The sequence below is a fragment of the Anabrus simplex genome, chromosome 1, assembly GCF_040414725.1.
Source record: "Anabrus simplex isolate iqAnaSimp1 chromosome 1, ASM4041472v1, whole genome shotgun sequence".
NCBI lineage: Eukaryota > Metazoa > Arthropoda > Insecta > Orthoptera > Tettigoniidae > Anabrus > Anabrus simplex.
Window position 1 is genome coordinate 126,041,215 of NC_090265.1, and position 15,534 is coordinate 126,056,748.

A 15,534-nucleotide genomic window follows, 5' to 3' on the forward strand; every position below is an offset into this window, starting at 1 on the left:
CTTTCTTTTTAAGAAGAGTCGTACTGCTAAAAAGAATTATGCAATTTAATAGGGTGCCCTTCTGCCCCTATTATAATAAGTAGGTATTATATTTATTGTTGTAAAACCTTCCCCTCCGAGAAATTTCCTGTTAGCAGATACCTGGTGGCCATTACCAAGCCCCCGTCTCCTTAATCCTTGCATTGCTGACACACACTATCCTCCAACGCCGCCCACCCCTCTGCCTCCAACAAATAAAAATTGTACTTGCATGCTCCAGCAAAACAATCTCTGTCGCCCAGATATTATTGTTTCAGTACCTCCCCAGTCGTCAGCGGCCGTGTCTCAACACCTGGCGAGCGATACCGGAGTGGGGAATGGGCCCACTCCACTCTAGTGAAGATTTCTTCTGAACGGCGCGCTGGAGCTCCATCTTTCCAGCAAGGGCTGAGGTGCGGTAACTCTACCACCAACCCACCTGGAGACTGATCATGTGCATCTAATCTGCGGCGACCATCACCACGACTACCCCTCTCATAGTAGCGGGAGAGGTGTATCTGAGGGTACATGGGAGGTCCGGGCGATCTCACCTGGGTATCGGCAGGTCTTGCCTTCAAACTCAATCGGCATATCCAAGAATTCTACGATGGCCAAAAGACTTAAAATATGGTTTTTCAAACAATTTTCTAAAAACGGACCTTCTGAAAGATTTTTCTCTCCTACAAAAATTTATATATGCAAATCTTCTTCTGTCAAATTCCTTCTCTGTCACCCAAAGGAAGGACCTTTGGGGGGGGGGGGGAGAGGTCTGTACCGGGAGGTACACCTCAACTCCGCACATTCAAAAGAAGCGCCTTGAAGAACTCTATCTAGCAAACAAAACGTGAAACTGCTATTGTATAAAAATGGGACATTAATCAGAAGATGTCACTACTGAATAACTGAGAAGTTTGTCATTTATATGTTTCCTAAACTGATTGGATTTATTTTGTTTTGGTGTACATTAAGAAGAAGATGTCTCTACGAAAACTGAGGTCACGCACTCTGGTGCAAAGTGGAATAATTTGATATTGAAAGAAATTTTGTGTTTATAGGTTTTCTCAAGTAAATTAACTTTTTTTTCAACGTTTGCAACACTTCCTTCTCTTCCTGCCAGCTTTGGTGTCTGGCCAATCAAATTTTTCTGTAATTATTTTTCAGCCTATCACAGGCTTCTTGTTGGTTTTTGGGTGTAACTTTTGATTCTGCCAATAAAAATAAGAGGGTGGGTCCGGATTTAGTCCAGAATCCTCTCGAACAATCCCCTCTGGTATATAAGCTGAGGCTTTTCGGCTACCTGAGTGTGTGGGTTAAGACAGGAAGCAGGGTGCCTCATTCTTCGGCAGGCAGAACACCAGCCCAGGTAATGGCCACCAATATTCTATCTTTGTAGCTGTCTCCGCAAACTTATCCAAGGGGAAGGTTCTAAACTTTAACTATGTAACCGTCTCATTCTGAAATGTAATAGTCTTCTTTTCTAATGTAAACTTCATAAAAGTCTTTAACAGTAAATCGGGGATAGAGAGTGTTTTACCCTGTCGAGTTCCCCTTCAATTTATCGTGAGGTGACTACGATTTTGTACCTGTTTCTCTTTTCCATAAAGCACTGAATTGATTTTTGAACCGCTCGCTCACGAATTTATGAACAGCAGGTGTACGCCTCGATTAATTTTGTGTTCGGGCCAATTATTTAACCTGTTCTTTTTCCACGAAGGCCCAGTAGGTTGGGTACTAGTTACCCCTGTGTACTAAATTGTAAAATTGCAAATTGGGCCTAGAGAGGCCAGAAATTCTTAAGATTTTATAAGAAATTAGGAGCGCCATCTCCTTGGTTAATGTTGGAGAGCATGTAAGTTCTTTTCTGTGATTGCTGTAATACTGAGGGTGCCTTGAAAGGCTGTTTCGTAACCGCTGGAGCAATGTGCTCTTAAATGGTATTTTGGGAGATTTCTATACTTATCTGTCTAAATTCCACGTGTGGAAACTTGTAAATTTGGAGCCTGAAGCTCAAAACTTGTAAACTACCTATCCTTGAGTTTTCTATTTTGTATCTCTATTGTTATTTTGTACCTGATTACCAGTACCTGAAAATACGGTTTGTTAAGTTTGAGATTCTAAAAGAAATATAACCTTTATTTAAAGTTTAAAATTAATTTTTGATATCGTAGTTAGACCTATTTAAGCCCACACATTCTTTTACCTCTCTGCGTTCCACAGATAACCCCGGAACACATTTAATGGGAATGTAGCATCCATGTTTCTCACTCCTATGACTGAGCAAGATACCGGTAAATTAATAACAGAAATGGGTAATAAGAAATCTTCTGGTTAGATGGTTATTCAAATTAACTCATTAAATGTTGTTCCCAATATACAACCAAGCCTCTGTGTTATTTGGTTAACTTGTCACAATCCACTGGCAAATTTCCAGATAAATTCAAGGGAACTAAAGTTGTTCAGATACAGTATATAAAAAGGGTAGGTACTGAAGATGGTTGAAACTACAGATCTGTCTCCCTCCCAATCGGTACTCTCCAAAATACTGCAAATAATCACGTACAACAGGCTACTAATATATATTATATACAAGCAGGTTGTCAAATTGGATTTTGTAAAATTAAATCTACTACCACAGGATTCACTAAATTTATTGAAAGGATATGAGTTATAGGTACCATACTCTAGATGGGAAGGATGCACTCTTAGGTACTTTCTTAGACTGAATGAAAGCTTTTGATACAATTGACCACAGCTTCCTTTTAGATAAGTTACATATGTATGGCGTTCGGAGGACTGGTTCGTCTCAATTTTAAGAGACAGAAAACAGATCACTGAGATATCATGTATTGATATGAACAAAAATTAAATGTTTCGTGTCGCTGACCAGGCACCACCCGCAATTCATAAATTCGTGAGCGAGCGGTTCAAAAATCAATTCAAACCGCGACCTCACAATGCAGGAGTAAAAGTAAATATAAGAAATTTTGAGTCAGAAAATGAAATAGAACTTCAAGGCATCCAGATAAAATAATTATATGTATAAGAAAAATGAAATTGAAATATACATTAGGAATTATTAAGGAGATGCAGTTCTGAGCAGTAGAAGCTTTCTCAGGCATGGTGAAATATTTGAACAAACACAGGATATTTGTCATTTCTTATCACAGTATTTACATGGTCAAAAGGATGACAGGGCGTAGCTTGAAACGCACGTAGTCCAAGGAAAATTCCGATGTGCGTCTTTCTGGAACAATTGAGAAGGTTTAGAATTCCCTCAGGGAAGGGATGATGCTAGCCAATGAGAATAAGTCAAATCAGAAATACACAGGGTTCAAAGTTTGGCTGAGCATAGTAACAGCGAAAGACGAAATTAACTTAAGGGAGAACACAGAGAGGTGGTCAGTTAGTTCATGGCTACAGTCAGAACAGGTAGTTGGGAAGTTAGGCTGGAAGTCTGGTGGGGACAGTAAGCCGGTCAGGTCGTGAACAGAACTTGAGTAAAGTTCAAGTCAGAATTGCCAGCATTGGTAATAGGTATTCCAGGCATTGTGCCAGGAAGTCTAAACACTCAAGTAATAGAGTGTTAGGGTAAAAAAGGACTCATTAACAGACTTGTTTAACCATTAGCATAAACGGGAAGTCCTTAGAATAAAACTCGACCAGGGAAACGTACAGGAATCTTGACAAGTAGCTGGAGCACATATCCTCTACTGCTAGCAAGGACTTAAATTAAAGGGAGAACGATAAAAGACTTTGGCTGTTCATTAATATGAGTGAAGGTCTCTGGAGGAGCCCACTCAATAGTCACTAAACTACACGGAGGAGACTCAAGGGAAAGCATCATTTAGGGATTAAATTTTCCTACCACAGAGTTGAGCAGGGACAAGACTGTACGAGATTGGACCGGATAGCTGGGAAGAGGTAACCACGGAATGACAGGTTCCAGTACATCCTGTGAAGTCATTGCCTAGGGATCCACCTAGACAGTAACACGAAGTAATAACAGAACTGTATCTCTTGGGAACTAGTGAAGGGAATCGGTGAACCAGCGTGTGCTAAATTGTGAAGTGAAATTCAGGCTTCAAGAAAGAAGACGACGTGGAAGATTTCCTCCGCTCGGAAGATAAGTATTATCTAGTAACAACTGGACTAACTACGGAACCAAGGACTTATTAGCTAGACAGGATATTGTGTAGACTAGGAAGTTCCCTAACTCAAGATCAATTTAACATCAAGAGTTGTATATAAATGTATATATTGTACAGTGAATAACTTGGGCAATTCAATATAGTGATTCTTGGCATTAAGCCACCTTAAATAGTGTTCTTATTATATAGTATAGTGCATTCTAGAACCCTTTCCAGCCCCCAGCTTGCCAAATCCTCAGGATATGACAAATTAATGAAATTGAGAGAATGTGTATGCCTGTCCCAGAAACATAAATCATGGTGTTTTAGGACCATTACTATTTTGGGTTTTTATCAATAATGAGGTCCAAATTATAGATAATCTGTAAGGAGTGGAAATAACTTTTGAAGATATTACTTTTTTGTAGCTGATGAAAGAGTTGAAGTTAGAATTCAAGATACATGTAGAAATATCCTGAGCTAGTTTGAAGATAAATTAATTTTAAGTAAAATAAAAAATAAAAATGAGAGACTGGATTTAATCATAAGATTAATAAAAAGGAAGGGAATTTGGTCCTATACAGTTTGAAGACATCATATTTGAGTAATCATCAGCAAGAGAGTTTCTTAGCTTGTGAGCAGATGAATAACTAACCTGGGAAAATATACGAAGTTTGGTGGCACTTTCATACCCCACGTACCCAAATATAAAAAATTATTTCAATCTTCAGGCTTATCAAATGTATTTTGCAAATTATACGTAAACACTCTACTAGCATATGTCATTAGTTATTTGATGTATTCACAAGACAAAGAAGTCATATTTAAATTAAAAAAGAAAACCTTTAATAGAACGGCTGATATTAGCAGTGCAAGCAGCATAAAGTATTTTAATTTTTTTTTCCTATTTTACAACTGCCTAGCCTTTAAAACCTCCAAACACGTGTATATGGAGAATTTAAAACATAAACTAAGATGTATTATACATAGGAAGGAATATTAGACATGAATCCAGGCTGTAGGCCTACATAAAATCACACAGAATTAAGTTTTACAAATAAGCAGAGCTATGCAGTTCAGTGGTTTAATAAACTGCCAATTACATAAAGTGTATAAAACTACATTTAAGAGTCATTCAAATTTGTTTAAAACCAGTGTTTATATTCTACTGAAGAACACTCAGTTCTTGAAAAGTGACTTTTCTTTATTACATTATTTTTTATCCTTGTGCATGTATCTGTTTTCTCCTATGTCACTGAATTGACTTTTATAAAGTGTATAAAACTACATTCAAGAGTCATTCAAATTTGCTTAAAACCAGTGTTTTTATTCTACTGAAGAACATTCAGCTCTTGAAAAGTGACTTTTCTTTATTACATTATTTTTTATCCTTGTCCGTGTATCTGTTTTCTCCTATGTCACTGAAGTGACTTTTCTTTAGGCTACTAGTGCTCATTATGTCACTGAAAATATGACTAGTTGGATGATATAAAATAAAATAGGCCACATTTGACATTCATCCACTTATTGTAAAATAGTGATTTGGACTATTAAAAATATTCTGGCACGCCCAAACTTCAACGGACGTAATTCATGAATATAATCACATCTGAACTTACCTAGTTTTCTGACGAAAGCAAAATGAATATTCCTTATATCTTGATCTTGTAGAATGTAGTTATTTATTAATATTAATACCAACACAGTCTCGACAACATCACATAGACTCTGACGCAAACCAGCCCAAACAGATGTTCTGTTCGTGCAGTTGAGTTGGGCTCGTTACTTCACCCAGTCACAATACTGTGTTATATTTGTACTAGTTCTACACGCGGACACAATTCCAATAAAGTAGTACACCAATGCAGTTCACAATTTGTTCCGAGTACGAAGTACTTGAAGATTGAGGGAAGTAGACCATGCAGCGGACTCACAAAATGGTTTCAAAGCACTTGAAGTAGTTCATGAAAAGACGTATCACCTAGACAACTGAGAGTGAGGAAATATGTATACAAGACTAGGAGATATAGGAAAAGCACAGGGACACAAGGTATGCTAATCTTCACGCTAGAGTGGCCGATCTCAGCGACTTATACAAAACATTAGTGATAGGTCGCGTGATGCAAAGCTCTCGATGTATTCTGAGCAAGCGATGCACTACGTGCCTCATAATAGAGGTGGAGACGGAGCGAGTAATACCGATGAGTAATCCGCTTGTAGCGGTAGAGCGCTCCACCGATCCCCTCCGCTTACAACTGCGAGTACTCGCGGAGGACCTGAGCGCAGTGTAGCGCACAAACACGTACGAAAGTACCTGTATTCAATCTGTGTGTTTCGAATGTACGTATATATTTCCTACGCTTGTTATGTTTTGTAGATAATGTAAAATCTGTTAGATTATATTTGTGGTGTTAGTGTGATATTTAAACATATTCGTAGATAGTAGTTATACATTTAGAACATTTAAAGGAATTTAAAGAAATTTTTACAGAACGTTGTTCCACAAATGCCACGAAAACCGTTGGATGCCTGGCAGTTTTTTGACATCACTGATAATAGGAAACACTCAAAATGCAAATGTTGTGGCCGCACATACGCGACGGGTGGTGGCACATCAAATATAATATAATATCAAAATCAAAATCTCTTTATTTGCAAATGAGGTGCCTACCTCGGTGGCAAATGGTACACTAAAATACATTATTGTCAAGCACTAAATATTAAAATAACAAGAGAACAAAATTTTCCTATAATACAATATTATACAATTTACGCTAACAATTTTTTCTATTAAACACACAGCTCATCCTTAGTAAATTTATATTGTTTACAAAATTCTACTAATAATATCTCCTGTACTACTTACAAATATAGTCAACTGATATACTTTATGTGGAATTACTTCAAATGATACCGTACAACTGGTATAACATTAAAATTTACATTGCATTTATTTACTTTTTTCTGTTTTCCTTTACCCATTCTGGAATCTAAGTAGCATAACGACCTGCTGCGTCTTAACCAGAGCCCCTTTTGCCACCACTTTTCAGAGTTCCTGAAGGGCCTTCACAGCTACCGTAGCGGTCCCAGGGCCCTCGAAGTCCCCACTGTACTTCACCCCTACAGGCAGTCCCCTACTTTGGCTGTCCAAACTCCTTAGACTAGGGGATGGAATTAATTTATTCACACACATTTTTTTATTTACATTAACCTGCACTGGTCGAATGCCCTCTAACATTTCATTTATTTTCTCTGTTGCTGTTAATTCTCTTCTTGAATATCTGTACAGATTTTGGAAAAGGATCAAACACTACCCCTGGTAAACTGTTCCACTCCTTTACACCCTTCCCAATGAATGAAAATTTACCCCCAATCGCTTCTACTAAAATTTCTTCTAATTTTACATTTGTGGTCAGTTCTGCCGATATAATTATTTTCCAACTGAAGCCTCTCACGGATATCTCCCCATGCTGCTTCTCCTGTATAGGCTCTATATAACCCTATAAGTCTAGTTTTCTCCCTTCTCTTACTTAAAGTTTCCCACCCTAGTTCCATTAACATTTCTGATACACTACTCTTTCTCCTGAAATCCCCTGTTACAAACCTTGCTGCTTTCCTCTGCACACTGTCTATTTCTTTTCTTAGGTATTCTTGGTGAGGATCCCAAACACTGTTTGCATATTCCAATAATGGACGAACCATACTTAGGTAACTTTTTTCTTTTAATTCTTTGTTGCATCCTTTAAGTAGCCTCATTATGACATGTAATGATCTGTATGCTTTCCCAACAGTGTCATCAACATGACCCTTCCAGTGCAAATTACTTTCAAATTTTACACCTAAATATTTGCACTTGCCATCTTTTGGGATAACTACCCCATCCAAAGTATATTCAAATTCAGTTTTAAAACTCCTGTTTGTAAATGTTGTAACAGTTGATTTGCCTCCATTAACCTTCATATTATTCTCTTCAACCCATTGTTGGATACTCTCAAGGTCCCTTTGTAATTCTGAACAATCCTCAATGGTATTTATTTCCCTATAAACAATTATGTCATCTGCATACAACCTTATTTTTGATGTTATATTATTCCCTAAATCATTTACGTATATTAAGAAAAGTAACGGACCGATTATACTACCCTGTGCAATTCCCTTCCAAACTTTCTCTTCCTGAGATACATTATTTCCTACTTTGACTTTCTGAACCCTTGAATTTAGAAATGTTTTCACCCAACGTGTAACCCTTACGTCCAGTCCTATTCCCTCCAATTTCTTTATTAATATTCCATGTTCCACTCTATCAAAGGCTTTGGAGAGATCTATGGCTATGCAATCTAACTGGCCTCCTGAATCCAATTGATCTGATATGTCCTGCTGAAATCTCACCAGTTGTGCCTCACAAGAAAATTTCTTTCTAAATCCATACTGGCTCCTCATGAACCAATTTTTATCATCACATATCCCTCTGATGTACTTTGATATTAAACTCTCCAGTATTTTACAAACTATACTGGTCAGGCTGATTGGTCTGTAGTTTTCTGGTTTCCTTTTATCACCCTTTCCTTTATAAATTGGTATTATTATAGATTCCTTCCATTCCTTTGGTATTACACTATTATTTATGACATAGTGAAAGAGAAATTTTAAATAAGGCACTATGTACCACCCCATTGTCTTTAACACCTCCCCAGTAATTTGATCACTTCCTGCTGCTTTTCCTTGCTGAAGCAGTTGGATTTCTCTGAAAATATCTTCATTTGTGAATGAGAAGCTTCTTGTTTCCCTCTGTGTCTCTCCTTCTGTATCTTCTGTTTCGGTTTCCAACTCCTGACAATCATCTACTGAATATCTGAATTCCTTACTAAAGAGGTTTGCTTTCTCAGTATCTGTTAAGTAGTGTTCACCCGCTTCTCCCACCATTGTAGGAATTTGGATTCCTTTTCCTTTTTGATTCCTGACATATTGATACAGCTTTTTCCATTTCCCTTTGTGGTCATTACGCTCTTGAAGAATGCCATTCATATAATTCTCTTTTGCTTCCTTTTTCACTCTATTCAGTTCCCTCATTAGCTGTTTTCTAGTTTCTCTACTCTCCCTACCTTCTTTGATTTTCCTGTTTACTATTCTACATTTTCTTTTTAATTTTCTTATTTCCTTCGTATAATAAACAGGGTCTGAGGTCATTTTACCCTTCTTAACAGGTACAAATCTCTTCTCTCCTTCCCAAATGATTCCTTTGAATTTAGCCCAAAGTGTATCCACATTACTCCCTTCACTTATCCAACAACTGAATTGTGATTTAAGGTAAGTCCAAAATTCATCAACTTTAGTTTTTCTGTACAATTTCTTGTCTTGTGTGACCCTCTTATTAAGCCTTTTTGGTATCAGTCCTACATCCATTATTACAGCCTTATGGTCACCTATTCCTTCAATTACCTCAGTTTTATCAACAATTTCCCATGGTTTAATCAAGAATACATCTAGTAAGTTATTGAGACGAGTTGGTTCTTGTACTACTTGTGTAAATCCTCCCTCCCAGATTAACTTATTTGCCAGTTTCTGTTCATGGGCTTCACTTGTAGCTCCATTCCATTCAACTTCAGGCAAGTTTAGATCTCCCCCAATTATTACCACATCATTATTATTGTTTTGTTTTTATGAGTATAATCTATTATTTTCTCAAATATTTCCACGTCCCTTTCCTCTCTTCCTGGCCTGTATGTTCCTATAATTCCCACCTCCATCATATTATCACAAATTAATTTTATCCCTAATATTTCATCCCTTTCGTCGGTAAACCATTCATGTGAACAATAAGTTTTCTTCACCAGAATAAACACCCCCCTCCCTTTTTATCTCCTCGGTCTCTACGATAGACTGTGTACCCTTCTGGAAATACTTCTCTATTACCCACCCCTTCTCTCAACCACGATTCCACTCCTATCATCACATCAGTCTCATAAGATTCCATCAATGTACCGAATTTTAATTGTTTATTTACTACACTTTGACAGTTTACCAAGAGCAATCTCAGACCCCCTTCCTCCCTAAAACTTGACTGTTGCAATTGGTTAACTTGAAATTCGTTACTTTCCTGAGTTTCATTTTCTAGTTGGCTGAGCCAGCTTGAGGTACGGCTGGCTCTTTCTACTAGTTTTCCTGGTCAGTATTATAACTCAAGGGAGTTGCCTCTTTTACAGTACATATCTTAAGATTAATAAAATCTAGAGCAATATTTGCTATCTTTTGTTTACCTGAATTGTTTAGATGAAGGCCATGCTTCGTGTAACAGTGTCTCTCGAAACTGCTGCTATCATCTACCTGTGTATTACGAAAATGTTTACAAATTTTAACCACATCTGTATTAACTTTGTCCACTTCAATGTTCACACACGAGTCTCTAATCAAATCATGCCTGTGGAGCACGTTCGCTACAAAGATGTTAGTGTGAGTCAGCTTACCTAGTGTACATTTAAGTTCAGAAATGACATTCTTAGCGTCGTTGTGAGCTACGTCGTTCGTCCCGCCGATGATCACTACTGCATCAGGACTTCCAAGATTTCTTGCCGCCTGCTCCGTGTTTTCCAATACCTTCGTCATTGGGGCCCCAGGATAGATGACAGCCGATGCTGCAATATCTTTATTGTTCATTTTCTCCGCAATTCCCCTCGCCTGGCTATCACCAAATATGAGAATGTTCGACACTTTCGCCGGTGCACTGTGTGAGATTTTAGGCCTAACTTTGCCGCTTCTCGTAATGGATCTTGCGCTATACGTCTGACTGCTTCCAGTGCGGATACCTTGCGTATCGCTTACTTCCCTCAGGGCTGAAAATCTATTTTTAGTGTCAATTACAAAGTTGTCCTTATTTAACTGTACTCTTTTCCTCCTAGAATCTGAAGCAACTTGACACCACGCGCTAAAATTCACGAAGCCACCCGTGTTCTGAGTGTTTACTGGTACTGGTACTTTCGATTCCAGTAAACGTACCTTCTCCTTTAAAATCTCATTTTCCGCTTTTAATGCTTGTAAATCCTGTTGCAATAAACAGAGAATTACAAGTACATTATCATTACCTCCATCCTCCAAGGAATGAGACGCCAGCGATTCGTTGACCGTTGTAGACCTAGGTTTGTTACCGCTATTCAAATTGCTCTCGCCACAGCTAACACAGGTCCAAGTATCTTCATTTTTAGCAAAACCAGCACTACATATACACTCAAAATGGTACCAAATTAAACACTTTTCACACTGGATACCATTCTTCACTCGCTTCTTGTTTACACCACACTTATTCCCGATTATTTCGCAAGAGAACCGGGAGCTATCTTCACTTACATCCTTCGCTGACGCCATCTTCATCATAATATAATATAATATAATATAATATAATATAATATAATATAATATAATATAATATAATATAATATAATATAATATAATATAATATAATATAATATAATATAATATAATATAATATAATATAATATATAATCATATAATAACTGTATTTATAGAAGCATTCTAATGATAGCTGTTTGGCATTGGGACGTGTAGTAGCATGTTGTCAGATATGTTTTGTAATCACATTTGCAAAGAAGGACATTCCAGTCAACGTCCATTTACGTAATTACTTTTTTCATCCTGTAGATGAAATTATGTCAGTGTTTTTCATTATATTCTGATAAGATCTTCTTATTCAGGTTATTCTTCTCATTAACAGTGTACCGTATCACATGAACTTACGAAATAATTGTTAATACATTACTTTTCTGTTAACTTCCAATCCCCTTGTATACAAAACCTTTCGGTAGGTATGCGCCATACTTTGTTTCACTATTCGAATGAGTTAACTATACGAGTTACTGACATTTATTCCACATACTACCTCCTACTCCCTAGCAGTTACGTATATAACAATTATAGTGAATATATATGCAGTTATTTACAGTTGGTACGTTGTGAGAGAAGGGTATTAATAGGGGGATGCAATACCTTCGCAGTGCCATACCTATAACGTGTTTAAACGTCCCGCGTCAGGACATTCACTCGGTAGTTCACTCGGTACTACCGGGTGATGACGTCACAACAACTGCTCCGCTCCGTCCCCAGCACTACCTCATAATGCTATCTCGATGTCGTATAGTGACGTCAGGCGCATGAGCTCTTTGTCTCGATGCATTTCGAGCAACTGATGCAGTCCATGACTCGTAATCCTATCTCAAAGTTTAAATCGGGACATCATGCGCATGCGGTATCTTATCCCTCGACTATAGCCTACTTCGCCTGTTGATCAACTAATGACGTCTCCGAAAACCTTAATAAGTAGTTAGTGGGACGTAAAGCAAATAACATCATTATAACAACTAATGACGATACGCCAACTACTTTATAATCTACTCGCGGTCAACTTACCTACCTGTATTCCTGCATTTTACGTAACCACTGTCCGCTTCCGTGGCGAAATGGTTAGCGTACTGGCGTTTCGTCCAAGGGTCTCTGGGTTCGATTCTCGGCTAGGAAACATATTTTATCCTTCATTGATTAGTTCGTATGGTTCGGGGACTGGGTATGTGAAATAAATAGTAATGAAGAGTGTGATATATTTTTAACATTTTATTGAAGCGATGTCTTCTACGACGCATCGAGTTGTGTAATAATTTGAACAGAAAGTAAAATATACCGGTAATGGCATATACTGCTATATGTGGGCATGTATCCGAAGAGGGACTCGTTCTCGGGTTAAGTCTCCTTCTGGACTATCGATACTTTTATGTAAGTATGGTAACAAATAGATCGTTTCCTTGAAAAGGATCATTCAAGACCAGCCACAATATTATCAGACCTGATGGCACATATACAGGATGAAGCCGAACTCCATCGACAAATTCTCGGAAATTGTTCAGGGAAACCTTCTGTGTATATTGGTATAAGGTACCCGTGGTCTCCGGTGGATCGTTATAGAGTAGAACCGGTAATTAAATGATGATTTATTCGGTTTTATTACCGCAAACAAACTTATTTCTGTTAAAATACCTTGACAACAGAGAAAAGGCCAGCAATATTCAATAACCAAAACGTACAACCCAAAACCGAGAGAAGCAAAGCCTGTAATATGTAATAACCAAAACTTACAATACAAAACACAGAGTAGAGCGATAACCCTCTGTCGAAACACGTACATTTTTATCCCAGTGTGTTCAGTATGTTCTGTCAGTGTACCTACTGTTTTAAAGGTAACAATTCCATGTCGTTGGCTTCCAGCACGTTAATGAACTCCTGCGTGACATAATTCCCACACCCAGGCGTCTGTCAAGAACTAGCATTTAGGACGGACGTAACGCAAATAACATTATTATGAGTACTATTTTCAGTGCAATACAGATACAAAGCTAACTGATCTAATGACATGGCCACGAGGTAATCAGGTTTGTTTACATTATGATTGGTTTATATTGCATGTGTTCAAGTAGAAGAGATTTTATTATATATTGGTTATTTTGTATATTCAGTAACGCTACAATTACTTCTATTAGCGATCTGATTGTTTCTGCACGAACAGGTGTGTGTTTGGTAGCCGAAACTCCGATTGCAAAACAAGAACAAACAAAAATATTTGAAGATAAGATTCCAACCACTACAAAACGTAGCGGAGGATAATGCCTAACGATGATATTTAGCCAACTGAGCCACGCTAACAGCTCGAGTTCAATGTTTGCTAACGATTTCTGTTTCTGCTATATTCGTCCTGGCTGAGGTTCAATTGGAGCGTGCCTCGAGACGCATCGAGGAAGTGACGTCAGGCTCGAGTATCTCAAACAAGAGCTATGCCCACCACTACAAAACCAAAGACTTTAATATTACATACCTAGACTCACAGAGCGCGCTGATGCTATGAGGAATATTGAACACTTTCGCGCATCGCCATGTTGCGGGCGCTTCAGCTTCGAATGCATGGGTAGCACGTGATAATGTTTACAGTCCCGTGCATGTTTTCGATTTTAATCATGTCTGTTAGTGGATCTGTTGTAGTATTATATGTAACGAAGTGATAATATAATGTCAAATATTTTCAAGAAATGTGGGAGCTGACACATTATAGTAGTTAAATTGATCGGCAATATTAGGCATAAAGTTAGGCCTTACGTGTGGAATAGGAAAGGTATTCACGAATGTGAATTCGTGTGCAGCCTTCATTTGTACAGATTGTTATCAGAAGGGATCTGGTATTTCTTTTCACATGCGAGTAGAAATTGAACTGTTATAAAATTACTTTCAATTACCATAATCGAGAATTAAACAGGTTATAGGGTGGATGATTTAGAGAGAAGAAGGACATGACATTTAGAATTTTTAGGCTTCTTCCTTTTCTTGTTTGCCGTTTTCCAATTCATCGGGGATAATTGTTTAGAACTAAACAGCTGTTCTGAAAATGACTACGTGAATTTCATACAGACTGTGTAGACCTACCGTTATTACAAATTTGATAAACCTGGGCCTAGAATCCGTAAGACATGATTGATAACGCTTGATATATAACGCTTTTAATGTTAGGGTAAAGTACTGCTTCAAATTATTATCAATTATCTGAAAAATGATTTATTAGTATCGTATGTCTTAAGTTCTCAATTTTTTTACACTTGCTATATAATAAAAGAATACAATTGTTAATACGCTATTTCATAAACATTTGGGAATGAAAATAAAAATGAAAATCCACAACCTTTTTCCAGTCATTCGACCGGGTCAGGAATGAAATGACAATATAAAGTCTAAATAAAGCTCATCATAAACTTGTCAATCCTAGTCTGTATTAGAAAACGCTAATCAAAATAACTGTTAACTATGATATTAATCTTCTTGCAAGTGTTTTACATTCAACTTCATTTTTTTCTGTTGTAAATCATGGTGCCCATATTCGATAAAAATTAGAATGCACTTTCAATTTTCATTTGTGCTCAGATAACGTTAATTCAGATTGAGTTTGTAAAAGCAGTTTTATTATTTTATTTCATTTTAAGAAATACACAATAGAGACAGACTAGCGCCAGTGTAATGAATGTCAGGCGGCATTGACCTAAGTCCAAATCACATAGAAATGACAATTTAACTTCTACTAATCCAAAATTGTTGTTTCATATCCGAACCAAATCAAACACCATGGCCTACGAAGCGACTGCTGCTCAGCCTGAAGGCCTGCACGAGGTGTCGTGTGGTCAGCACGACGAATCCTCTCGGCCGTTATCTCACCGTCAGATAGTTCTGCAATTGTAATCACGTAGGCTGAGTGGAATCCGAACCAGCTCTCAGATCCAGGTAAAAATATCTGACCTGACCGGGGATTGAACCTCGGGTCACAGGGTAAGAGGTAGACACGCTACCCCTA

At 37.7% G+C, this 15,534-nt stretch overlaps 1 protein-coding gene across 2 annotated transcripts in view; it reads right to left on the minus strand.

The window, feature by feature from the left end:
* The window catches only part of LOC136884559 (uncharacterized), a 144,927-nt gene extending 138,849 nt beyond the window's left edge, over positions 1–6,078 (minus strand). The window contains exon 1 of one of the 2 annotated variants that reach the window (XM_067156818.2): positions 5,765–6,078. The gene's annotated coding sequence lies outside the window, so the exon portion shown is untranslated. The remainder of the gene's footprint in view (positions 1–5,764) is intronic. The other variant, XM_067156828.2, reaches the window with a different exon arrangement.
* Between the last annotated feature and the right edge of the window lie 9,456 nt (positions 6,079–15,534).